This window comes from Halichoerus grypus, chromosome 5 (assembly GCF_964656455.1).
Source record: "Halichoerus grypus chromosome 5, mHalGry1.hap1.1, whole genome shotgun sequence".
NCBI lineage: Eukaryota > Metazoa > Chordata > Mammalia > Carnivora > Phocidae > Halichoerus > Halichoerus grypus.
This window is the reverse complement of record NC_135716.1, coordinates 155676414-155703436: the sequence shown is the minus strand read 5'-3', so window position 1 is coordinate 155703436 and position 27023 is coordinate 155676414. Positions and strand designations below refer to the sequence as shown.

The 27023-nt window shown below is 53.1% G+C and overlaps 1 protein-coding gene and 1 long non-coding RNA gene across 13 annotated transcripts in view; one reads left to right on the top strand and one right to left on the bottom strand.

Moving 5' to 3' along the window:
* Positions 1–27023, bottom strand: part of HIVEP3 (HIVEP zinc finger 3) — a 448346-nt gene that overhangs the window by 181957 nt on the left and 239366 nt on the right. The gene's annotated exons all lie outside the window — the stretch shown is intronic.
* On the top strand, positions 15689–18071 carry LOC144381777 (uncharacterized). The gene is made up of 2 exons (XR_013447592.1): positions 15689–16696; positions 17422–18071. It is a non-coding gene; the product is annotated as an uncharacterized LOC144381777 (long non-coding RNA).

Genomic DNA, 27023 nt, shown 5'->3' with positions numbered 1-27023 from the left:
TGGGTCCCAGGGAAGAGGGGCTGGACGGGGGGAGATGACCACAGATGTAGGAGACTGTCCTCAGAGGCATTTCCTGGCGACACACAACTGGTATTTATTGAATTTTTCTAAATACTAGTTATTTGAGCTTTACATGTGTCATCTCATTTTCTCCTCACATCCTCTGAGGTCGGTATTCTTACTCTCATTTCACAGATGAGGAGCCTGAGGCCCAGAGAAGCTAAGCTGAGAGCCCGGGGACGGGTGGCCTCTGCCTGGCCTCTCAGGACGATGCGAGAGTCGCCTTCCCTTTGCTGCTGTGGGGGAAGGGACAGGGGGACGGCCTCTCCCCATCCCCGACCCCCACCCCAGCCCGGAGCCCCAGGCCTCGGCAGGCCAGGACTCTGGGGATCCCAAGGTTGTAGGAGGGAAATGGGGGCACAGAAAGGATGGGTGGGGGTGGGGCGGGGGAGACACTGAGAGACGGAAATGAAAGTGACCTTGAAAAAAAGGAACGAGGGAAGAAAAGCAGAAACTAAAACAAGTGACAAAGAAAACGAGAGTGTCCAGAGGAAGTGGCCCAGGGGAGCGGCGCCGCCGGAGGAATCCCCCACAGCCTGGTATTTCCTCTCTTCTCAGAGACTGGGGGTGGGGGACCAGCTGACCATCTGTGCCACTCGTCCTCATTCGTCACCTCGGGCCAGAGGCAGCCTGGTGGCTTTGGTAAGGAAGGCTTCCTCCTGCCAGCCCAGGGAAGGAGCACGACACAGAGCTCAGAGCCCTGGACTGGAGGCTGGCTCCACAGGGACACTGACTAGACCTCCCTTGGCCTCAGCTTCCAGTTTCCTCTAAGATGGCTATAACCATCCTGAGCCCCTAATACTGCTGGGAGGACTTCCTGGGAAGCCCTCGCCTGTGCCTGGGGGAGCACGCAGGAAGTGAAGTAGGGTAGTGCCCAGAGCTGCAGGACGCACGCTAGACATCCCTGGGGGCGCATACCCGGGGGGAGCATACAATCTCATTACCTAAACATTAATCTGACGCTTACTAGTCCTTCATCACTCTGTGCCCTGCTGGTCCTGGGAATAAAAGGCTGAATAAGGGTTAGTCTTATTTTTAATTACAGGCTTTGCAGACAGATTCCAGCTCCGTATCCTCCTCTCCCACTCGGTTGGCTGTGTTACCTCGAGCAAGTGACTTGACCTCTCTGAGCACCCTTCTTCGTCTGTAAAGCAAGAATGAGAAGCATGCCTGCCCTCTAGGTTGTGAGGCTTCAGTGAGACTGTGTGCATAAAGCATTCAGTCCGGGGCCAGGCACACACCCACCAGCCTCAGCCCAGGCAGCACCCAGCCCGACAGGCAGCTGGACACTCTGCAGGGGTCTGAGCAGCACTGTATTGGCAGGTAGCACCAGGAGCTGGGGCACTCGGTGCCGGGCAGGGATATGGGACTGGCTCTGCCAAGGTGTCAGAACAGGTGGAGAGGACCAGGAGTGAAGGGTAATCCAAAGGGAACAGCAGGAGCAAAGGCACAGAGGCAGGGCAAGGGGGAAGTGTTTGGGCACTGGCGATGGAGGAGGCCAGACTTGTCCTTATAGGTTCAGGAGCTCTCTGATCCAAGGTGCCACTGACAGTGGTCAGACTGGCCTTGGAAGTGACACAGGTATGCCACCGGGGATGCTTCTGTCAGCCTCTGACTGCGGGGCTGGCACCTTCAGCAGACCTTTGCGTGGGCCGTGACTGCCTCCGGATGGACTCGGGGAAACTCCCCCAGGGCACGGGCGTGGCACTTGTGAACTGGTCTAGCCTGGGACCCACAGGCGGAGTGAGGGCAGCTGCAAGTGGTGCAGGCGTCACAAAGCGCAGGCTGGGGGCACATGGAGGGGAAGGAGGGGGTTTCTCCATGATGTGTTTGCTCAGACCTGAGCCTCGTTTGCATAGAGGGCAGCTGCAGCTCCTGCACCTCACCTGCCTCTGCGCAGCTGCCCACCCAGTCAGTCACAGCCCCCCACGCTGACTGGGCGTTACCCAGGCAGCCGCAGCCATGTGGCCCCCACACGGCCGTCCAGGAGCGAGCAGAAACCAGGCCACTGGCTCCATCACCCTCGGGGCTCCTGCTCACTTGCCCAGGCGTCAGTGTTTCCATCTGTAAAATGGAGACCCTAACCCATGCCCACCTCCCAGGAAGTTGTGGGAATGAAATGAGGTCCCAGAGGGGATGCACTTGGCAGAAAATCCACAGAGGTGATTGATCATTGGTAGCCCCTTTCCTTTCCTCTCTACTTCCTCCATGACAGGGGACTGGGCAGACCTGGGCCCATTTTATCCCTCACTCTGGCTCTGTGACTTGAGACAACTCACTCCATTCTCTATACGTCAGCTTACTCATCTGCAAAATGGGGAAGAAACCGAGTGAGCACTGGCCCTTTGGGGAAAAAAAGGCAGTTGGCAAAACTCATCCTCACTACCCTCATCCGCCCCCTTCTATCTCCAGGTATCATGTGCTTCCCAGGACTCTGAACCCCCTTCCCAAACTTGCTGTTAGAAAGGACCTGAAATTACCCATTTACCTTTTAGCCTGAATGAGCCCACAGTGACTTTGGAGCTGGAATATTCTCCAAGGAGTTCTAATCGCTTCCCTCCCAACTCCCTACCCATATTACAGAAGGAGAAAGTGAGAAGAGGGGGAGAAGAAGCGTCCTGACCAAGGCCATTAGCCTGTAAGTAGCAGAGCTGGGCTCGACACCAGGGTCTCCTGAACGTTATGGTCACTGGGGCCTCACAGCTACTGTCCCATTCCTCTTAGGATTTCAACTTAACTCGACGTCAACCAGCCCAATATTTGATTCTGCATTGAAAGGTGCAATGTTCTAGAGACCAGGAAAGAGAAGATGTGTTCTAGCATTTCACATGTAATCTTATGTTCCATGAGCTTCCGGTCTCCCTCTCTCATCCCCTACCTCACTAGCCTGGGGAGGGAGGCAGGGAGGCAGACAGGCAGACATTATTGTGTCTGTTTCCCAGATGAGGACACTAAAGCCAAGAGAGGAAAAGTGACTGGGCCAAGGTCCTACACCCAATCAGAGCTGAGCATTTTTAATTTTAGGCAATACAACTGCGGTAGACGGGGCTTTCATCTTACTTTCTGATGGGGCCCCTCAGGAGACTAGGAAGGCCCTCTTCTGCCCAGAATCCCCCTCTGTCCACTTGGGGAGGCCTGCCTAAGGCCTCAGAAGCTGGCAAGACTCAGTTCAAGGGAGACTCAGTGGTGGGCAGGGGGCAGTACAGGGGCCCAGGCTTGTGCCCCACCTCGCTGTGTCCTTGAACAGGCTGCTTCCCTCCTCGAGCCTTGGCCCTCTTCTCAGTAGAGGTGAGGCGTAGATGAGCTGACCCTTCAACCCACTCCCCTCCCCAGGCTGAATGTGCCGGGCCTGCCCAGCCCAGTGTCCCTGGTGTCAATGCTATCAGCTGTCTTCTGTTGCGGGTGCCCAGGACCCAGAGAGCCAGCCCCCCCCCACCCTGTCAGCACTCACTCCTGGGGCAGATCTGGGAGGGGGGCATCACTGAGCCACCAGAGGGCTACTCCAAACGCTGCAAACTGATGCACGGGGGACACTGGCGTGGAATGCATCGCAGCGCATCTCTCCTGCTCTCTGCGTTAATAATGCATGGGCAGCCGGCGCAGGGCCCATCACAGGCCTGAGGTCAGGTGGCATTAGGAGGCCTCTAATGGTCCTGATGATCTGAGAAAGGCTCCCTAGTGGGATGTGGGCAGCATGGGCGGGAAGCCAGGATTCCGGGCACTTAGACCCTACAGGTGGGAGGTTGTGGGGGTGGGGGGGAGGGGGGCAAGAGGACAGCTTCCATAGACCACAGCCCCATTCAGGGGATCATATGGGCTCAGCTGAGGCCTCCTGCAGGGGGGCTGGTGTGTCTGTGAAGAGGAGCAAGGTAGCCCCTGTAGACAGGTCACAAAGAAAATGGGGAGTCTAGAAACTCAGGGCTGAGGGGAGGCCTGTCAGCATCTCACCTCCGTGGCAGTCCCACCCAGGGGAAGGGCAGCTGGTGCCTGCACACATCTGGGGCCAGGGCACTCACTACCCCTTAGAATGACACACAGCCCATCTTTAAACAGGTGTGACTGGGGAAAAGAGATGAAGTTGCATAAAGCAGGCCAGAGAGGAAGCGCCACTGAGCGTTGGGTGAGGAAGCTGGAGAAAGGGGCTGATGTGGGAGACAAGGGTCCTGAGTCCCCATACTGAGGGTCCTCTTTGTCCTCAAGCAGCTCCAGGCCACCCACCTGGCCAGCTTTCCAATCTACCACGGGGGCCAAACCCCTGCCAGAAGCCCTGAGCCTCCCAGGGCCCCAGGAGCCCCCTGTGAACCCGTGAGCTTTGCAGTTCTGCGCTCAGCTGTCAGGATGAGCAGTACAGAAAAATCAGCCCACCACGTGGTCGGTGCTGATGATAGCCAGACCCCACACGCTTCTCCAGGGTCCTCGTCTGCAGGTATCCACACCCCGGCTGGTTCTGCCGCACTGGATGCAGCTGACCTGTGCACCCGATCCGATGTCGTGGGATGGCCGTGTGCCTTCCGAGGCTCCGTCAGAGAAAGACATGGGTTTCCCCCTAGCTCTCTCTTCGACCCCTCTCTCTCAGGGGAGCCAACTGCCACACCACAAGGACCCTTGGGCAGCCTGTGCAGATGCCCACGTCAGGAAGAACTGAGGTCCCTTCCAACAGCCAACACCGGCACGCCAGGCGTGGGAGGAGCAGAAGTGGGGCCTGGGCCTGGGGGCATAGAAAAGCAGGGCAAAGCAGCCTTGGGTGGGGTGGGTAAGGGAAAGCCACACCAGGAATTGAGGACTGCATGGCTTTGTCCCCAAGCACACCCTCCCCCCATGCCTGAGCCCTACCTCTCCACAGGATGCTCACCGTTTGCTCCTGCTGAGTTCCTTGTCTGGCTGAACGATTCCCTCTGGCCGCTTTGCCCACTTGCCATCCCTCAACACCCGGAGCAGGAAGAACCAGCCTCCAGGACAAGGCCCTCTGCTCAGGCCTAGCTGCCCCTCCACACAACCCCAATGCCCAGTAAGTTACACTGTCCAGAGACCTCTCTTCTCTGGAGAGCACCAGCTGGGATGAGATGGGGCCTGGGGTGGGCAGGGGGCACAGGGCATCCAGGTCTCCAGCCTCCACAGAAGGCAAGAGTGCCCCTAGCCTGCCGAGCCCCCAGAGTCACCACAATGCAGCCCTGGGCCCGGTGCGGAGCAGGTGTCCGATACCCGGTCACAGAATAAATGAACTGGCAGAAGCGAAGCTCCATCCTGCAAACTGGCAAAGCAGTTCGGAGCATTCTGGGAAATCACACAGAGGAAATGTGGCAATGAATTTTCACGTTGGTCCCGGATAATCCAAGTCTTTTCTGTCATCGCCCCCAGGGACTACTAGTATCTTCCTGGCTGCACTGGGCAATGGGCCACACGGAGCTGTGCTGAGACGAAGTGATGGGGGTGGGGAGTGAGGATGAGAACCCAAGCCGAGGCAGAGCCAAGGGCTGGGATGTCCTTGGATTCTGAAACCCCAGTGTTGACAACGGCCTGACGCCCAAGTACTAAGTGGTAATTACTATAAAAAGCAAAGAGCTTGACAGTGCAGAGTGGAGATTCTGCCCGGGCCTTCCTCTTTGTCCCTCTTTGTCGCAGTCACATCACAGGCCTCGGTGTTTGTGGGCAGGGCCTCAGTGGCCATCTGGCCCTCCCCATACCCAAGAGGAAACTGAGGCCCGGCTGGGGCAGAGGTTCCCAGAGGTCATGGAGAGTTGGTGTGCAGTGAGCACTGGACACCGGAGCTCCTCTCTGCTCTTCATCTCTCGGCACATATGGATCGGGCCAGGACCTGGGGACCCAGGACGATTCGGCCTCAGCCCCTGCACTGGGGACAGGCCAGTGCCCAGAGAGTCCGGGTGCCCCAGGACAGTGATTCGGGGGGCCCTCGCTGTGCCTGCGGGGACGGGCCAGGAAGGCTGCACGAGAGGCAAGCTTGCCTGTCCGTGCAAGGAGCGGTGGAGCGGCACCAGCCGAAGGGCGGCGGAGGGGGCTTCATGCACGACAGGGGTGGCAAAGGGTGGAGGCAGGCCTCCCTGGCTCCTCACTTTGTCCCTCTAATGTCCTCTCAACATGCTATACCCGCCACCGGGGTCATGCCCCTTGTAGGCCACTCCCCAGTTCCCCAGACTCACCCCGCTCCTGATCTCCTCCGGGTGCCCCCCTGCATCTTGGCCCGGCCCCCTCTCCCTCACCTTCGTAGGGCACACGGCTCTCCATGGCTGCCGGACTCAGCCCACACCGCCCCCAGCCCACACTCCGCCCCTGGCCCGCGTGCCTCCCTGCCTCGCAGCTGGTTGAGATAGGGTTTTGCCCCTGCCACCCGCTCCGAGCTCTCTTCTTCATGTCCCAGCCCTGCCGCAGCTACCACACCACCCCCCTCGTCCCCTTTACAGACAGGGAGTAAGGCTGCGCCCGCCAGGCCCGCCAGGGCTCTCTGGGGCTCGCACGTGCTGCCTGCGGGGGACGGGGACAGCGCCTCTGGCCGCAGAGACCGGGCCATCAGAATCGAGGCTCCACCCCGGGTGCCAGCCGCATGGCCTTGGGCAGCCAGTGAGCCTCTCTGGGCTTTAGTTTCTCGTTGCAAAATTGAGCAATGTCACCTCCCTCACAGGTGGGATTAACGAGCTGGCTGGGGCACGCTGGGCACAGCCTTTGGCCCAGAGAAGGCGAAGGATAAACACTCGTTCGGCGAATGTACAAAGAGCGGGTTCTTGGCAGATGTTATCAGCCATCCGCTGCTGCGCTCGGGGCCCAGGCTGGAGCGCGCTCGGGGCCCAGACACAGCCTACGGCCCCTGAACACTTTGACGACCGACCACCTCTTGCCCCTGAAGAGTGCTCTGGAGGGGAGTTATGGGCCATGTCTGGGACTCGGAAAGCCTCCTTGGGCTAGTGGGGGGGAGGGCAGTCTGGGAAGGAGGAGGCAGAAATCAAGGGACCAGGAGGAGGCAGCTGCAATGCTTCACAGGTGGTGGGCAGGGGGTGGGGTGTGCAGCAGGGAGCCTGAGAGACACTTAGGAGCAGAAGCAATGGTGTCTGGTCCCCCTGGACTGGGAGGGGGATGGAGAGTGGGGAGAAGACTAGAGGATAATATTCACCGATGAGGTACCTGCTGATGCCACCGGCTGAGACATAGAGGAAAAGCCACTCAAGGGCTGTGGCCAGGAACAATGAAGAAATGATGCAACTGGTTTTGGAGTGTTCAGAAGGTGTTCATTGGGCATTCGGGACAAGTTATTATGGGTACAATATTTGTGACACCAAGTGCATCCCTTTTCCATCCTTTCCCAGGATACTGCCCCACCATCCTGCTCCGCTAGCACTCGGAAATCGTTGGCTGGCCCAGGACCTCTTCCAAGCATCCTAGGTGCCCAAGGCACTTAAACCTCCAAGAGCCCTTTGCAGGAAGTGCTACTGTTACCTCCATGTTACAGATAGGAAACCTGAGGCCCAAGAAGTTATCGGCAAAGGGGAAACTGAGTTAGCTGCAAATCATTTCTATCGAACAGCTACTGCATGGCAGCTTCTCTCCTATTTTCAGGCACTTAGTGTCGGCCACGGTGTGCGATGTGTAGATGCCATGACGGCGGCCAGGATGCCGATGATGATGGTGGTGACGAAGAAGACAGAGCCGATGGGGATGGGGCTGAGGATTCGGTTCTCTAATTTGTTTAATCCATTTGGCCACGTGGGGAGGAAGGGGTGGGCGTCCGCTCACTGTGAGGAAGCTGAGCGGCCACGGTGAGGGAGCTGGTGACGTCACGAGATGCTGAGCCCAGGTCCCACAGGCCAGCCTCATCTGGCTCGCTGGCTGCTCTGAAGTAGGAGCTTCGAGCCCGACTCACACCCCTGCCCCCAACGAGCAACCTGCTACCGCTCTGCCTTCTCCTACCAGGGACTGGCAGCCTGGGGCTCTCTTTCCAACCCCGTTGCCAGAGGACTGAGCCCATCTCTCCTCCTCCGACACTAGGCGAGCTCCGTGACAGGCGGATGGAGGAAGTCTGTGTGCTCCCCGCCACCCACCTGCTATCCAAATTCACCGCCAGACAAAGCCTTCTCTTTGTCTGGGCGCCTCCCTCCCTCCCTGCCATTCAAGCGCTGAGAGATTTCATTTCCAGTAAGTGGAGGCTAGAGAGAGAAGCAAGCAAGCAGGAGATGGGGGGAAAAAAAAACATAGAAGCAGGGTGGGGGGGGAGGTGGGTAGAAGACAACAGCACTGAATCAGGGCCAAGACTTAGCCCCATTGTCCAAGTGACAACTCATTAAGACAATGATTTGTCGGCTGTGCGGGGGAGACAGCTGCCCCTGGAGAGCCACCTTTCCCGTTCAATGAGGCAGCATGTGCAGCCAGCGCCCGCCCAGGGTGTCCAGGAGGCCCTGGTTTTCACAACAGCCCCTGCGGCTCCCACTTAGGGGGCAAGCTGGGTGTTCCAAAACTCTGATGCCACCAGGCTTAGAAGCAAGCAGTGCCCAAGCTTAATGCCTCGGCAGCAGCCGTTACGTGGGAACAGACAAGAGTTTGCTCTCCATCCCCAGCTGGGTTTCCCCCTCAACCCCCGTGGTGTCCCCAGAGCCTCTCCCTCCTGTACCACCTCAGAGGGTGCATCTCCTGCGGATGAGATGACAGGCCAGGCTCTTTTGGCAAACAGCAAAGGCTCAGAACCCCCTGGGAGGGGTGGATGGGCCAAGCAAGGGTGGGGTCCTGGGGATGGCAAGGTTCCCTGGGCCCAGGGCTCACCCAACTCCTTCTCTGCCAGAGAAACAGGGCTATCCAGGGGACACCGTTTCTCTGGACCCTGGCTTCCTCGGCTCTGAAAGGAGCAGGCTGAACTGCATGCCAACCTTCCATGCCCCAGACAGGCTATGAGCATTTACTCTGAGAGAAGCAGTACCAGGAACTGGGGTATGTATTTTTGGCTTCCTCCCAGCAAACATTCATTGACTCTGAGAACCTGTGTTGGGTGCCCAGAGGGTAAGCCGCAGGATGGGCCTGTCAAAAAGGTGAGGCCTTGAAGGAAGCGCTGAAGGACCAGAGAAATTCTGGCTCTTTCAACACTTGGCTCTACAGAGAGGCTGGTGCGGTGGCTGAGGCCCTCTGTCCCCAGGGCTGACTCCCCCAGGCTCTGGCCACAAAGTGAGCCCTTCTCTACCCTTTCCCTTATCCACTGGAAACCTGGCCCCTGGTGCCCACTCACCAGTGTGGGGAGGGAGGGGTGCCACTTAGGGGCACAGATTCTGGGGTCTGACTGGCCTGGGTTGGACGGCTGGCTGAGCCACTTACAGGCCAGGTGGCCTCATGCAAGCTGCTTAACGTGCTCAGCCCGCTTTCCTCACCTGCAAAGTGGGCTGAGCAGCAACGACGGGCGGAATGTCTGGAGCACTGAGATACTGTCTGTGCGCGGAGTGGGGGGCCTAGCACGGGGCCTTGGCCTACACTCCTGCCATTTCCACCGCCTGCAAGGTGCCCCACAGCCCCATTTTTCTTGGGTGGTCCTAGTATCTTTCATACCTCAGATGAGACCTTAATCTCTGCCATGAAGGGTCCCTGACTCTCCAAGCCTGGCACCTCTGTGTCCCCAGATAGCCTGTGACATAGCCTGGGTTGGACTTCGTGTCCCAGGCTACAACGGGCCCACTGAGTCATCTGTTGTCTTGCTAGCCTCCGAGTACCTTAAAAATATCTTGTTTACAGCAACTCACTTGCTTTGGCGTCTTTGGTTTACAGACGAAGAAACAGAGGCTCCGAGGAGATAAATGACTTGCCAAGGTCACATGGCCAATTAAACAGAAGGTGGGGTGTGGAACTCGGCCCAGCATTTCTGTGTAACAACTGCATTTTAATAAAGGGCTGACTGCGCCTTAACCCAAAGCCTCAGTGACCATGAGGACCTCAGGCTGGAAACAATACTGGGGAGGGAGATATTTTTGGAAAAGGAGCTTTTTATGGGAAAATGGCTTACAGATTTTTGAGGCTCTGTGGTCCTAAGATACAGCAGGGATCTTTCACCTGTCCTGGCGTGTCCCTCATGCCAGGCACCGTGCTGGGGTCTCTCCTACCCCTGCTCTCTTCCGTGTCACTGTAATGCTGTGACGAAGGATCCAGGTCTGTGCCCATGTCTATAAAGGACCAGAAAGCTCAGGCATGTGATTTGCCCAAGGCAGCAGCTGGTAATACAGAGACTCAAATTTAGCACTGGCCAGCTCTTGGGATGGCAGGGTCCTCTTCCACTCTGCTCCGGTCCTGGCCTGAGTCACCTACTACCAATGGAAGGATGACCAATTTGGAGCAGGCCTGCCCCAGGCCTTTGGCCCAGGAAGGAGGGAGCAGGAACACACTGCAGGCAGGGGTGGGGCAGGAGAAGGGCCTTCCAACACTGTTATGGTGTCCCCGGAGGCCCACAAATGCGCTGCGTGGCCTCGCAGACCTCGGTCAAGCATCAGGTACACAGAAATCACAGCCCTCAGGAGTCACTCAGGCCCCCCAAGTTCTCAGCCCAGGTGGGGACCTTGGCATTGTACCAGGGGTACATGGCACATCTCAGAGCATCAAGTCTACTGGGAAACTTAGAGGAGAAAAAAATACATCAACACAATTTTAAAACAAACACTGATAATATCATGGAGAAGAATATAAGATGTCATGAGAATGTTTAAGGAGAAACACAAAACTCTCAAGAAATCCACGTAACCTTCTCTGTGGAAAGGCTTGAGAAATACCGAGCTAGTCTAATCTTCTCACAAAACAGAGAGAGAAACTGGAGCCTGAGACATCAGGTGACTGGCTCAAGGTCACACAGCGGACAGCTCCCAGCACTTGGGTCAGGACCTCGAAGAGAAACACCAAAAAGCCCAGGCTGAGACCAGCAGCTTTGTGGTCAGAGGATCCTGGGTTCCAGTGAAGGTCTGCTGCCCACACACTGCCCTACCGGGGTTGGTCAACTCACTTCCCTGTGCCTCGGTTTCCTTACCAATAAAATGGGGTAAGCATCTTGGCAGAATGTGAGCTAACGCTGCAAGCCTTCATAAGCACATCACCCTGCACCCTCTGTCCCTAGGCACAGTGTCAAGAGACCTGTGAGCAGAAAACTCCCACATCAGCACTCACACTCCCAAGAGGGTAGATTCCAACATCATTTCTCCGTTTGCAGCGGACCACGGCACCATTAAACCACAACATTTCACATGGTTCCCCAAATGCACTGTCCGTGTGATGATATTGCGCTTGGAATAATCTCCTAGCCACCGGAAGCCCAAATTCCCTCGGCTGCCCACTGGTCCTTACAGAGGAAACGGGGACGTCTGCAAACAGAACCCAAATAGCTGCCCCATGGGGCAGTACCCAGGGAGCCCTCCCTGCCCCTGGCCCTGCCCAGCCACAGCCAGCCGGGGCTTTCCGGGCAGCCTGGAGAAGGATTTCGACATCTGGAGCTGGAGATCACATGCACAGAGCAGCCGGCGGCGACCGGGGAGCTCCAGGAAGCCAGGCGGGTTCAGAGAAGCACTGGGAGCCGGGGAGCACTTTGGCAGGAGACAAGTGAGGTCAGAGAGGCTCTGTTGTCCTAGGGTGGTGGTGGCCCAGAGAGGGAGACCCGGTCCCTGCAGGCCATTCGGAAGCAAGCGCACGACAGCGTGATCCTAGTGACTGCCCACGGAGTGAGTGTTGGGCACAGGAACTCTTCAGATGAGAACACCAAGGCCCAGGAGGGTGAGTTAACATGCCCTCAGTAGTCACCCAGCTCACAAGAGAGTTGGGGTTCCCCCCACCCCCATCTGCCTCTCTTGGAAGGAAGTCTGGGCTTCTTTATACCTTCCCCCACCCTACCCAACCGCACCCAAATCCACCCGATATTTACAAAGAACCTCTCGACCACAGTCTCCCAATATTACTTCATATGCTCACAGATCACCCTGGAGAGGCAGACAGGCCGATCATGCCCACTCTACAGATGAGAAAAACTGAGGAGGTTCTCAGAGACCATGGGACGTGCTTAAGGCCAAGGTCAAGTCCAGGCTCTCAAGTCCACCTCCCCAGGTTGCTTCAGAAGAGGGAAAACTGGCAATGACACAGTGGCAGCAACAAAGCATTCCCACACGGCTGCAGCTCAAATGCTTCCAGAGTGTTCTCACAGCCACCCCAGCCTCCAGTCATCGAGAGCCCTTCCCCACCCAAACCATGGGGTAAGCCCATCCTCATTCTAGAGATGATAAAAGGGACCAGGGAGTTAACATAACTTGCCTAAGATCATACAGCTAAGAAGTGGCAGGTCCATGACTCAAACCTAGGTCCTCCACTCCCCCCGGGCTCTGTCCATTGAATCATACAGCCAGCCAGTGGACAGGATGAAGACAGGGGCCCCTGGATCGTGCAGTCCCATGGCCCTGAGCCTCTGCCTCCAAGGCCATCCAGAAAGCAGCAATTGCAAGAGCTACGGGGGTGGGTGGCCAGGGGAGCTGAGGGGTGTACTCGGTGGGCCAGACCTTGGGGAACTCAGCAAGGTTCTGGAATGACACTGCCCACTTCTCTCTCCAGTCCTGGCAGGGTGAGCCCATGACAGCATGTTTGTGGTGGAGAAGAGGGAGAAAACGAACATGTACAGAGAGCCTGGCTCTGAGGGACGTGTTCTTTTTATTCGTTTGTTGGTTCTGCAAAGATTAATACACAGCCCCCTCATCACACAGACCTGGGTCAGGAGAACTCACATTTCCTCCTTCATTGATTCCTACACCCAACACTTGGGAAGCCCGCACGCTGTGCCCAACACCACGCAGATGCCGAGGAGGCAGACAGGCAGGAGGAACCGGGACTTGAGCACTGCACGAGGAGTCCACAGTCCTGGGCTTCAGCCCTGGCTAGGCCATTTGTTCTCAGTTGTGTGACCAGGTAAACTTTGTGGCCTCACGGGGCCCTGGTCTCTGCATCTCTGAGGCTTCTGGTGGGCCCACTTTCAGAGGCCACTTGTCATGACTGTGGTGGGACTCAGAAAGAGCACCCTTGCTGAGGCAGCCAGGTCCCTGGGAGAGCAGAAGGGAGTGGGTGCAGCTGACAGAGGCTCAGTCCCCCTGCGCCTGCCTGGCCAGAGGCTGGTTCTGTGCTCTGCTCTCATCAGACTCAACCAGGAAGAGAGGAGCCAATTCCTGGGCACCTGCCACATGCCAGCCCCAGCCAAGCATTGTCACATATGGTTATCTTATTCTAAGATAACCCTGTGAGACAAAACTGAGGCTTGGAGAGGCAAAGCGACCTGCCCCAGGTCACACAGCTAGGACGGAGAGGAGCTGCAGTAGGGATGAAGCTCTGTTTGCCTGTAATGAAAGCGAGTGAGCCATCTCTTCTCGTTCCTTCTTCCTTCTCCCCCGAGCATCCTCCCCCTCCTCCCCACAGCTAAAAGGTGGTAGACAGAAGTGGAGGAGAATGGCACAACCAGAGGCAGGAGAAGGGGAACCCCCCCATTTCCCCCCACCCCTGCATTCTCCAGCAGATTCTGGGTCCTGAGCTATCTTTCCATGGTGAGGGTTTGCTCACTCCACATGGTCAACCCACCCTCACGCTCCTATCCACCCCCGCTTCAGTGACTAACAGGCCCCACTGCTGACCAAGCCACCCTCCCTGGGCTCCCCAGTGGAAACAAAGCCAGGCTCCTTCCTCTTTAATCCTCGCTCCTGTTTCCTTGACCTGGGGTCTCTTGCCAAGCCCTTCATTGCACCTCAAGAGAACCCACAACATAGGTGAGCCACACGGAGGCTACAGCCATTCAGAACTACTTTCCTGTGTGTGCTGGGAGAGAAGACGGGGCTGCAGAAATGACAGCCCTGGTTTTGATTTCCAGCTCAACCACTGACTGCATTGCTCTGCCTTTCTGACTTGTCAAGTGAAAACTAAAAGTCATAATGTCTGTTGAATGCCAGACACATAGTAGGTGCTCAACTAGGTAAGATGTAATAGGGGGACTGAGGATCAGAGCATTTGTTTACAGTAGTGGGCCAAGAAAAATGATAGAAAATCCTGTCCTTATTCTTGATTTGAGTAAAGATAAACAAATGCTTCCTATTTGTTCCTATTGATCTTGACTGCTAATTTAACCCTTAATTCTATACCATCTTAATTGGGTCCCTGAATACATCCGGCCTCTGCAAACAGAAGTTCTATGTGGGGCTGGCACCAAACCTTATCTGTCCAGTCAGCCACCCAACCATCCACCCATCCAACCATCCATCCATCCATCCATCCATCCATCCCTCCACCCATCCATCTCTCCATCCATCCATCCGTTCATCCATCCATCCATCCATCCATTCATCCATCCATCCAACGTTTGAATACCTACTATAGGCCAAACAAGTAGGGGCTTTAAACGTCAATGTCAAAGTTCCACATACCCCACTGCTGTCAGCTCAGACCCACACCACAGGCAACCAACAGTTACTTTTCCAATGGTTAGATGTGGAGAGAGAAAGAGGGCTGCCTTCCGTGAAAGAGTGGTTTTCAGGACATCGCAGCAGAGGGTTTCACTAAAGGCCATATCACTTATGTGCCCACACACGTACTGCCTCCCCGTTTTAATGGTGTGTCCAGACTACTTGTGTGCAAAGCACCGGGGGTGAGGGTGGGGGCCCTGCAGTTGATTCTTGTTATGCTCTCTTTTCTCCCTGTTGGGTCAGTAGGCTGTTTTACACAGAGGAAACATTTCCTCCCTCTATCATATCATCTTGATTTATTTTCAGCACAGCATCTCTAGCTGCCTAGAGTTTCCAGTTACAGTGTTTGCTTGAGACGCTGCAGGGTAGAAGAGTGAAGAGCCAGGCTCAGCACAGTCCCTGAAGCCAGGCTCCTGGGGTTCAAATCCATCACTCCGACTGTGTGACCTTGAAGAAGTGGCCGAACATCTCTGTGGCTCAACTTCACTATCTGTAAAATGGGGATTCGTAGCAGAACCAATTTCATGAGTTGTTGTGAGGATTAAATGACATCATGGCATGTTTCTAATGGGGAAGGCAGTACCACATCCTGATGGGGCATTTTTAACTCTGAGTGGGGGTGTGCCAGTGACTGGGAAAGGCCACGGGGATGGGTCCCACTGATAGTAGGGTGCAGGAACCAGAGATACTAAATCTTGCAACATGCCATACATCCTGCACAACAAAGACCTGTCCCTCAAAATGCACCCCTACACAAGAACTCTGCATGAAAAGTGTCTCATCAGGGCCTGGCACATGGGAGATGTCTACCATATGTGAGCTGTGACTTGTTTACTGTCCCTGGCCACGTAAACTCCGTAAGAGCAGGGAAGGACCTTGCCTGTCTTGTTAAGTGCAGCCAAATCTCCAGCACCTAGGACAGGGCCCAACATATGGCAGGTACTGGATGAATGGACCAATGAATGAATGAATGGTATGTGTTGAGTTCATGATTGGTGAGTAGGCGATTGGTGAAACACATCAATTCCAATTACAACCAGTGTTTTCTGAGCAGCTACATACCACAGGATAAGGGGAGAGGCTACAGGAACAGCTGACCTCTCTATATGTCCAGTTCCATCCTTCCTGAGCCTGCTGGAGATGACCTCTGGGGGCTCATAGATGTCCTTAACTGGTAAATACTATCTACTCATAAAGGTTTTTCTCTTCTCCCCTACCAGAATGTGGAGAGGGTCCTCCTCATGTCTCTCTCCGTTCCTGGAAATGGTGGACTCTGTCTCTCAGCAGGGCTTGGCAGATATCTGAATGCATCCCCCCACCCTTCTTTGTATGTAAGCAATCAGGCATCTTCATGTGAATGGGGACACACCTGATCAAGCTGAGTGTTTGGGAAATGAAAGGGGAAAGAGGTGAAGGGAGGGACTTCCTGAATGTTCCAAGCAAGAATGGATTAACCAGAAAACCCTACTCCAACTCTTGTCAAACATTTTCCTATCCTTGGTCTCCTCTCCTCCTTGGTAACACATAGAATCCTTCTGGCTCAGAGGCCAGCGAGGCTTTTGAAATTATGTCACTGAACCTTTGGTAAGTGCCTACTGCATGCAGGGGAAGAATAAATCCAACCAGGTCCCTGATACTAGAGGCTCCAGTCTTTCGGGAGATAGCCATGTACCAAGTAAGACCATGATCTGTGTGTGCTGGCCAGAAGGGCAGGATGCAGAAACTTTAGGAGATTATGTCAAATGTAGCTGAGTTCCTGACACTCCTCAGAAGCTATGTTTTGAGGGTTAAATACCCAATAGAAGCTTATGTTCTTGAATTTAGCTGTGTTTTCCTGTTTGTTTGATTTTTTGTTTTTTTGGGTTTTTTTTGTCAAATTCTATTCAATAGATGGTATTGGTCAGTAAGCTTCTGGTTAAGCATGGTTTCATAGGGTGTGTTCCTTCAGGAAGTGAAGAGAAGTGGAGTTTACATTCTAACACATACATATCTAACCTGTCAGGTGCTGCCAAGTGCTGAAGCGAGCCAAGCTTTGTTTGAGGATGACGGGGTGAAAGGCAGGGTGCTGGCGGGGAGGCGTCTCTCTGATCAGGTGCCATGCGAGCAGAGGTCTGAAGGCAGCAAAGGAGCCAGAAGTGTGGCTCTCAGAAGAGCTTCAACATCAGCCAGAGTCTCATGAATCATGTTTCTGGAAGGTGCTGAGTTCTGGACAAAAGTTGGGGCCCTGGGAGGGGAGGAGAAAGACGCTTCCTTTTCCTTAGTTTCTCCTGTCCGTGGACTTCCAGCCCAAATGACCCAGAGACAGAGATTTCCTTTGATCCTCTCATGAATTCATGGGTTAAAAAATTCTTCCGTAAGTCTGACTGCAGTCTGGCATGAGACAATTCAGCCCGTCTTCATACTGCCCACCCCCCCCAACTGAGGAGGTGAAGCACAGGGGGATGCCATCCTCTGGATATCACCCTGGTGAAGTTCTCGAACTTTTCCACTAAAGCAACCCCAAGGGGGGAGGACACTGGAAGGTTTCCCTCAGGGAGGTCCAGGGACATCACCCAAAGCAGTCCCCACAAGCCCAAATGCCTTAGTCTCTTGTTTGATCTTTAAAATCCATGCCCACGTGGGGCGCCTGGGTGGCTCAGTCGTGAAGCGTCTGCCTTCGGCTCAGGTCATGATCCCAGGGTCCTGGGATCGAGCCCCACATCGGGCTCTCTGCTCCGCGGGAAGCCTGCTTCTCCCCCTCCCACTCCCCCTGCTTGTGTTCCCTCTCTCGCTGTGGGTCTCTCTCTGTCAAATAAATAAATAAAATCTTAAAAAAAAAAAAATTAAAAAAATTAAAATCCATGCCCACGTAAAATTCTACTCCGTGATCTGTACATGTATCCATCCATGGGATAAAATATACATGTTTTCATTTCTTCAGCTGGAAGATGAGTCAAACCTACCCTGTGGTCCCCAAGGCCTCCGGCACTCTACACGGACATGGGCACACATTCGAGAAGCAGAGAGCAGAAGAAACTCCTGGCCTGGGGTTCCAATCACAACTAGCTGTGGACACGCCATGTGTCTTTCCTCGAACACAGGGAGGGGCCCCTCTGGCTCTTGGTCCCACTGTGCTGGGCAGCTCACGCCTCGGAAGACCCCAGTGAAGGGCAGAAGGATGTGGGTAACTAAAAGCCTCAACTGGACCGGGTGTGCAGGCGTGGGGATATGGGAAGAATGTTCTGGACAGAGGCTCTCCCCTCTTCACTGGAAGGAATACAGCAAACGCCCCTAGAAGGAGGATGTGGCAACTGTGTCACAGGCCTCCTAGCCAGGGTTTTAACAAGTGCCGGGAGTTTCTAGGGTCTCGAGTGTCTAGCACAGTGCGTGGCACATAATAACCCTCAATCAATATTTGTTGGATGCATCAAAGAATGAATGGTGACTAAAAGGATGGATAAGTCACCAAGACCCAGTGAATGCCCCCCGCCTAGATGATTCTAAGGCCCTTTCTGGCCCTAACTAGCATATCTGAGGTGGCTACACCATCCATTCTGTTCCCATTCTAAATAAATAGCTTGATGTACCGCCTGCTGGCTCCATGGTTTCTCTCTGTGGCGAATGCAGTAAAAAGAGCCATAGATTATAAACCACTAATTGTATTTAGACAAAAATTATCTCCCCATAAAAACAACAGTAATAATGAGTACCAAATGCCTAGGCCTCTACTAATCACCTCACATCCATTATCCATTTACTTCTCACGCCAACTTTCCATCAACCCTGTATTCAGATTAGAAACCAGGGACTTCGCGTGGTGACATACTTGCTGAGGAAATGGCCCCGGGACAGTGCCTCTGAAGTCCTCACTCTGTTCTCTGCTTGGCTGTGGGAGGCAAGAGCAACGGGACTCGCTCCCCTTCCCATCCCGACCTCCCTGTCACACTCTTCCCAATAAAAAGATTTCAAAGGGACTTAGTTATTTATGCCCATGTACATGGTGGTTGGTCCCAATTGGTCTGCGGTGTGCCTCCTGACTCAGGGCATCTGTCCCTAGGTTGCTGTGACTCACGGATGGTCTGTTGTGGGGAGCCACATGCCATGGGAGTGATGGCACTTAGCTAAGCCAACTCAGGCAGATCAGCAGCAGACGCTGGCTGTGCCCTGCTCACTCACCCACCCCCTTGTCATAGCAGGCCAGCCTGACCTCCAGGGCCAGCACTGCGTCTCAGCGCCTGGCACTCACGGTCTGAGTACAGAAAGGGCTGGCTGTGTCCCCATCCAGGGGCCAGTCTCAACTAACAGCTGACGGAGGCAGGGTATTTATACACACTCAGACCAAGGGATGAGAAAGACAGGCAGGGCCAGCATGCACGGGTCAGGGGAGCCAGGCGTCAAGGAGCAGGCTAAACACTAAATTACGCCTCAACTCTACATAATGGGCTCTATGACTCCCATTTTATAGATGAGGAAACTGAGGACTACAGCCTGTCTGAGGCAGAACAGGCTGTGAGCTCAGGTCTATCTGATGTAAAGGCCCAACACTTTCCATGGAAGAAGAGAAGGGAAGGGAATACGAGAAGTTGCCTGACTATGACGTGCAGACCGCAGGGTTAGGAAGAGGAGAGGAGAGGAGTTGGAGGATGAGGAAACTCTTCTCCCGCTCCTGAGCAGCCAGGCCTGCTCATGAGAACCAGGGCCAAAGAAGGGGCAGGGGGGCCCGAGGCCAGCAAGACTTCCAAACCTGAGCACGCGCTGGGCCAGTCAGAGCCGACAGGCACCACAGCAGGGCACCCCCACCCCCGGACCTGGGCCCACCAGCCTTCACCGTGCACCAGGATGGCTCCAGGTGCCCAGGACCTGGTCTGGCAGTTGCCCACCTCCAAGGTTACTGGCAACACCCATCCACATTTCTGGCAGGGGGATGGGGAAGGCATTAATGTTTGTTCTGTTTATAAAGATAGTACCTATTGTAAATATTTCAGAAAGTATAAAAAGAAAGCAAATTGCCATTGCTCACACTTGTAGTCCTTCCTGGTAGACCCTTTTCCAACCACATATGCAATTTGGTTTTATATTATATGTCTATTAGATGTGCAGCATTTTTCATTTATCCATATATTATCAGTGCCTTTTTGAGTTGTTGAATGTCCACATATGTCACCACCTTTTTTTTTTGAGATTTTATTTATTTATTTGACAAACAGAGAGAGAGAGAGAGAGACAGCGAGAGCAGGAACACAAGCAGGGGGAGTGGGAGAGGGAGAAGCAGGCTTCCTGCGGAGCAGGGAGCCTGATGCGGGGCTCAATTCCAGGCCCCTGGGATCATGACCTGAGCCAAAGGCAGATGCTTAACCGACTGAGCCACCCAGGCACCCCTATATATCACCACCTTTAATAGCCACATGGTACTGCATGGTATAGATTGATCACATTTTATATAAACCATCCCTTACTGATAGATCAGTTGGGTATACAGTAAACAATGTTGGAGTGAACATCTTTAAGATGGCATCTTTTTTTTAAAGATTTATTTATTTTAGAGCGCGTGTGAGTGGGGACAGGGGCAGAAGGAGAGACAGAATCCTCAAGCAGACTCCCCACTGAATGCGGAGCCCGACATGGGGCTCAATCCCAGGACCCTGAGATCATACCTGAGCTGAAATCAAGAGCCAGCCACTTAACCAACTGAGCCACCCAGGTGCCCATAAGATGCTCTTTCTAAGGGCCAACTAAAAACATGGACCAAAAGTCTTAACAAGGTACCATTTCCTCTGTTCCAGTGATTCCACCCAGAAGCATTTGCTCATCTTAAGGAAGTAATCAGACGAAAGAAGGCCACTGGTGAGGAGGACACAGAGGAGGCAGAGGACCTGGAGGGCTGGGCATGTTATCAACATAGAGACTAAGGCAACAATGGAAGGATGTTCTATTGTTGAGGTTGGGGCCAGGGCAGGAGCATGGTTTCTACACATATATTATTTATCTTTTGGTCCTGAGTGCCTGACATGGAGTTGGCACTTAACAAATGCAGAATGAAGGGTGAGATTGGTCTCAAATGCAAGGTGGGAATCTAGTTAGAAGTCTGAATCTTTGCAAAAGCTGGCTGGATGCTAAGACCCCAGCATACTGGCCTTACATTCCTCTGGGGGAGGCCAAGGGGCCCTCAGTTTCAGGGAGAGCAAATGAAGGCGCCAGGGGCCAGGCAGGTGACCAGAAGCCCTAGCTTTATGGAAAAACAACACACCAAAGCTGAATGTGTCTTTGCTTTGTCCCTGATCGTGACCATTCCCCCTCTCTCTGCCTCACTTCCTTCAGCTGTTGAATGGGAAACCACCCCCCTGCAAAAAAACAATCAGGAAGGTAACGTTTGAACGTAGACTTTCACGCCAGCAGGAAGAGCCGCACCACAGCAACTGTGATAAAGACAGTTAACACTTAGGGAGCGTGTGCTCCCTGCCAGGTCCTGTCCGAAGTGCTTCCGCTATGCTAATCTTCATACTGGCTCTACAGCATATTGATGCTATCACAATCGCCCCCATATGACGGACGCGTGAAGCTGAGAGGTCGTGCGGCTGGCCCCTCGGCTGGCCTGCTACATTGCTGGGGTCCAGCAGCCTCCCACTGAGCCAGGGCTCCTAATCCAAATGCCACACGGCCTCCGCCCCGACCTGCTGGGTCCTTTGAGCTGCTGGTTTAGCCTCTCTGAGATTTGCATTTCCTTACCTCTACAATGGGGATACTGCCCGCCAAGGAACGTCTGTAGCCTGATGCACGCAGGGACACTGGAGAGCGTGCCGCCCAGCCCCCAGTCCAGCTCTGAGCACGGCGGGTCCTCTCGTGGCAGAGAACCCAAGACAGGAGCGATCCACAAGGGCTGATGCTGACTGCAAGGTGATGTGCCCTTCTCTTCCCTACTCAGGCCACACACAGAAGGAGGGGGTCTCTCTTTTCAGCCACAACATGGACTCCTTCTTACCTCCCATCAAGTCTGGACAGTGAATGTCATCCACTGAAAAGTGTGGGTGTAAAAAGAGGTTTGTTGAAATGTGTGACTTCCCATTCGGCCCTCCCAGTCGAGGTGGGTCACCTCCGTCCTGGATGGCCATGTACCCAACCCCTACCTGAGCCCTTCCCTCTTCCACCTGGCATGTTTCAGCAAAGGTGAAAACCCAGAGAAGGATTCCTGGCCCGAGGGTTTCAGGTTTCTTCTGGGCTCTGGTGGCTTTTCTGAACTCTATGAAACCTTGTGACACAGTGTGTGTGTGTGTGTGTGTGTGTGAGAGAGAGAGAGAGAGATGGAGACAGAGACAGAGAGGCAGAGACAAATGAGAATACTTTTGGAGAGATCACCTGTAGCTGTCAATGCAAGGCTATGATGCAGTGATTTCCCCATGGAATGTCATTATAGAACTCAGTCCCAGGGCACCTGGGGGGCTCAGCTGGTTAAGCAGCTGCCTTTGGCTCCAGTCATGATGCCAGGGTCCTGGGATGGAGCCCAGTGTCCAGCTCCCTGCTCAGCAGGGAGTCTGCTTCTCCCTTTACCCCTCCACCCCCCACTCATGATATCTATCTATCTCTCTCTCAGATAAATAAATTTTTAAAAATCTTTTAAAAAAATTGATAGATAGAAGTCAGTCACATGCTCTCAGGGATGGAATGGCCCCCATGGGGAACAGAGCTCACCTTTGGCCCACACAGCCCTAACCCACTTTGTCTTCCTTACCTATGTGACATTGGACAAGGCATCTCATCTCTCTGGCTCCTGTTCCCCATCTACAAAACGAAGAAGTTGTGAGTGGGTTTCAGCCTGTGCCTAAGGGGCTCCAGAGGACACAGGGAAGTGTGGGGGCTCGGGACAGGGCGAGGGCGACACTTCCGTCCAACCAGAGCAGCTCTGGCTCTCATAGACTCTACAAGAGGTCTTCTTTGAGTCAATGTCTCTGTAGCTTAATGCCAAAATTAAAACAAAGCCCTGGCACAACTGATTGCTCAAGTCCTTTCTAGCACCAAGTCTGGGCTCTGGCCTGCACCAAGGTGCTCTGGCTGGTCTTTAATCCTTAGAGGTGGCTGAGCCTTCCAGTTAAGAGACAGGTGTCTGGACAGATACTGGCTCTGTCACTTACTAAGTGCCATGACCTTAAGTATGTTGCCTAAAGCCTCCTGCTCCCCCATCTATAAACTACACATACCTACCTCATGGGATCTTTGCAATCATTAGACAAACTAAAACAAGAAATAACGAGTGCTGGTGAGGATGGGGACAAAAGGGAACCCTCATGCACTGTTGCTGGGAATGTAAATTGGTACAGCCACTCTGGAAAACAGGATGGAGGTCCCTTAAAAAATTAAAAATAGAACTACCCCACAATCCAGCAATTCTTCTCTTGGGTATTATCTGCAGAAAGTGAAAACACTAACTCAAAAAGATCTATGCGCCCTGATGCTTAGTGCAGCATTATTTACAATAACCAAGACGTGGAAACAAACTAAGTGTCTATCAGTGGATGAATGGACAAAGACTTGGGGTATGTTTCTATGGTGAGATATTATTTAGCCATTTAAAAAGAAGGAAATGTTGCCATTTCAATGACATGGATGGACCTTGAGGGCATTGGGGGAAGTGAAATAAGTCAGACAGAGAAAGACAAATACCATATGATCTCACTTATATGTGGAATCTAAACAAAACAAAACACAAAAACTGAACTCATAGATACAGAGAACACACTGGTGATTACCAGAGGCAGGGGTTGGACAAACTGGGTGAAGGTGGTCAAAAGGTACAAACTTCTAGTTATAAAATAAGTAAGTCCTAGGGATGTAATGTACAGCATAGTGACTATAGTTAATAACACCATGTTGCGTATTTGAAAGTTGCTAAGAGGATAGATCTTAAGATCTCATAGATCTCAACAGATCTCATCACAAGAAAAAAAAATTGTAGCCATATGCGGTGATGAATGCTAACTAGACTTACTGTGGGGATCATTTCACAATGCACACAAATATTGAATCATTATGTTGCGCACCCAAAACTAATATAATGCTATAGGTCAATTATATCTCAATTAAAAACAAACCAATAAATCTAAGCCATCTTGCTAGACACACAGCAAGTGCTTAGAAATGTGACAGCTATTTTCTGTCTCAGATTCGAGCACGAGGCCTCAAATGTGGAAGTCAATAAATACCAGTTGAATAAATAAGGGAGTAAAAGAACAAATTTCTGGAGTCCAAAATTCCATGAATTGACTCTCTAAGTGAGCACCACTCACTATATTAGTCCAGTGCTTTGCAAGCTTAAATTTGCACACGAGTCACCTGGGAACCTTATTAAAATACGGAATCTGATTCAGCAGGTCTCAGATGGCGCTGGACCTCCGCATTGCTAGGTTCCCAGATGAGGCCGGTGCCACTAGGTTGTTGTGCTGGGTTCTCAGGAACTGATAGGGGAGTCAGTGTGAAACCCTGAGCTTACGTCTGGGCTCTAGCCCCAGATGATGCTGGGCAAGTCCCTCAGCCTCTCTGGGGCTCAGTGCCTTCATTTGTAGAGTGAGTTCAGCAACACCCTCCGTGCCAAGCTCTCAGAACAGCTGCAGGTGTAAAAAGTGACAACTGACGGGACCTTCCAGGGGTGAGGGGCTGTGATTAACTGGGGGGCTTCATGTCCAAGTTCTCCCCCCCCCCCCCCCCCCGCAGTCTTCCTCGGAGGGAAACTGACAAGCCCTCTTGTTTGCATAATGGCAGGAAGGGGCCAGGAGAGGAAGTGAGGTCGCTAAATTTAGCAGGTGCTTACGCCCCCTCACCCAAGGCTCAGCCCACGCATTTCACCATGAGTAGGTGCCTTTCTATATTTAACTTCAGCCTGCACCTTCCACTTGAGCCCTGACACTGAAAACCCCAGGAGGATGTGGTGAGGAGGGAAGGGAAGTTCACAAAATGTGACCAGGGGCTGACATCACGTGAGGTACCATTCGCGCCTTCAGGTGTGTGTTCTTCCTGGAAGAACCAGAGAGGTTCTTCAGCTTCTCTCCCCTTTCTTGCTCTGGGAGTGTAAGACTCATCTGGCCAAACTGTGGCCAGAGACCACACTGCCCTTTGGAACAACAGCACTGAGTAGGGGGCCAGGGGACCACCCAGAAGTCCAGCAGGAGTCACAGAAGGCAGGGAATGTCAGCTGCCCTTCATGCGCCAGGCCCAGTGCTAGGCCCATTCACACGGGCGACCTAGTTCGACCCACACAACAGCACTGCTCCACGACTTCATACTCAGGCTATGGGCAAAGGGAGGTGCTGGGAGCCTGACAGAGGGGAGAACCCAGGCCACTTGCCAGGTCCTTGTCCTGAGTCCACACTAAACCCATCTTGTCCTTCTATCTCCCATACAAGAGGCTGTCAGGGGGCCCAGGGGTTCAAGTCTCACCCGCATCATCGGTCAGGGGAGTGATCTCAAGTTAGTCACTCCTCTTCTTGGGGTCTCAATTCTTCACTTGTAAAACAAACCTCCTGGCCTGGGTCTGTCTCATTCCTGAATGTCTTCTTGATGACATCAGAATCGGATGGTCAGAGGAAGTGACAGTAAATCCTGGGATAAGCCTCCAACTTTCAAGCCATGGGCTGACCTCTACCCTTTGCTTATGTGCTGGCCAGCACACATGAGTCTGATGCAGGGCCCGGGGGAGGCCGCTCACCACTCCTCAGTCTTCCGGGGAACTTTCATGGAAGGCCTCTATGCTGAGCAGTCCAACACACCCTAAAGGGACTGAGATAAAATGCGGTCCCCATACTAGAGTTCACTTCCAAATAGGGGTGAAAGCCGCAGGAAAAGATTGTGCAGTGTCACGATGTGGTCCAGTGGAGTCATGGAGGCCATGCAGGGCACAGAGGCCGGGGCCTAAGCCAGCCTACAGGGGTTGGGGAAAAGGACCAGTGGGAAGAAGACAAAATAAACATCCATAGTTTAGGCCAGCAGTTCTCAAAGTGTGGTTCCTGCATCCGCATCATCTGGGAACTTGTTAAGAATGCACATCTGGGGACACCTGGGTGGCTCAGTTGGTTAAGCATCTGCCTTCGGCTCAGGTCATGATCCTAGGGTCCTGGGATCCAGTCCCACATCAGGCTCCTTGCTCAGCGGGGAGCCTGCTTCTCCCTCTGCCTGCCGCTCCCCCTGTTTGTGCGTGTGCTCTCTCTCTCTCTCTCTGGCAAATAAATGAATAAAATCTTAAAAAAAAAAAAAAGAGAGAGAGAATGCACATCTGGGGACCCCACCATCCCAGACCTACTGAATCGGCAGTGTGTGTTTTAACAGACCCTGCAAGTGATCTGGAGACTCTCTGCGTTTGAGAGCCATTGGTTCGGGGGGTTCGAGGGGGTTGGAAGACAGCAAAACCTTGAACTGTTGGCTCTCTAGGTCCTATTCAGAGCTTGGCTGGGAAAAGTACCAGTTCAGGCAAGTGGTCTAAAAAATATGTCCTCCATTCTCTCCACTAGACAACATAAATGCCCCCTTTATAGGGGGCTGTGTTAGATTTCTGGAAAGCTCTGCATCTGGACATCTTGCCACGTCACAGGTGGTTACGTATCTGGGCTCTGCCCTGGGCTGTGATTGAGGATGGTGACAAGAAACATGCGTAGGAAGGCCATGTCTGGATTGCTGTAGAATTGTTGGTTTTGATCCAGTTACATAAAGCTCCTTCTATAAAACTCACATTGAGAAGACAGTGGCAAATAACATCTTGGCAAAGACTTTCTAAAAATGACAATACCCAGTGTTGGTGAGTGTGTGGGGAAAAGACATATTCACACGTTTCTGGTAAGCATGAAAATTGATACTGCCTTTCTGGAGAAATAACCGCCAAAAGCTTTGAAAAATGTACATCCCCCAACCCAGCAACTCAATTTTAGAAATTAATCCTAAGGAAACAATCATAACTATGCTTGAGCATTTCATTTCAGGGATATTCACCTTAGTATTATTTGTTATAAAAATTGGAAACAACCTAAATGTCTAAAATAAGGAATTGTGGGGCATCTGGGTGGCTCAGTTGGTTAAGCATCTGCCTTCGGCTCAGGTCATGATCCCAGGGTCCTGGGATAGAGCCCTGTGTCGGGCTCCCTGCTCAATGCGGAGTCGGCTTCTCCCTCTCCCGTTCCCCCTACTTGTACACTCTTTCTCTCTCTGTCGAGTAAATAAATAAAATCTTAAAAATAAATAAAATAAAATAAGGAGTTGATTGTGAGGTGGCCATTCATTCATTCATTCATTCACTCATCGGATATTTACTGAGTACTCACTATATGCCAGGCAGTGTATTAATCCTAGTGATATAGCAGTAGGTAAATAAAGGAATAAAATGTTTGTTCTTCTAGGAGGGAAGACAACCAATTAACCAAAAAGCAAGTACAACACACACAGTGTCTCAGTGGCTGATGGGTACCATGAGGAAACAGGGCAGTGAAGGCAATGCTGGGGTGGGTGTTCCAATTTGGAACAGGAGGAGGTAAGGGAGCCAACTGTGTGGATGTCTGGGGACCTGCGGCA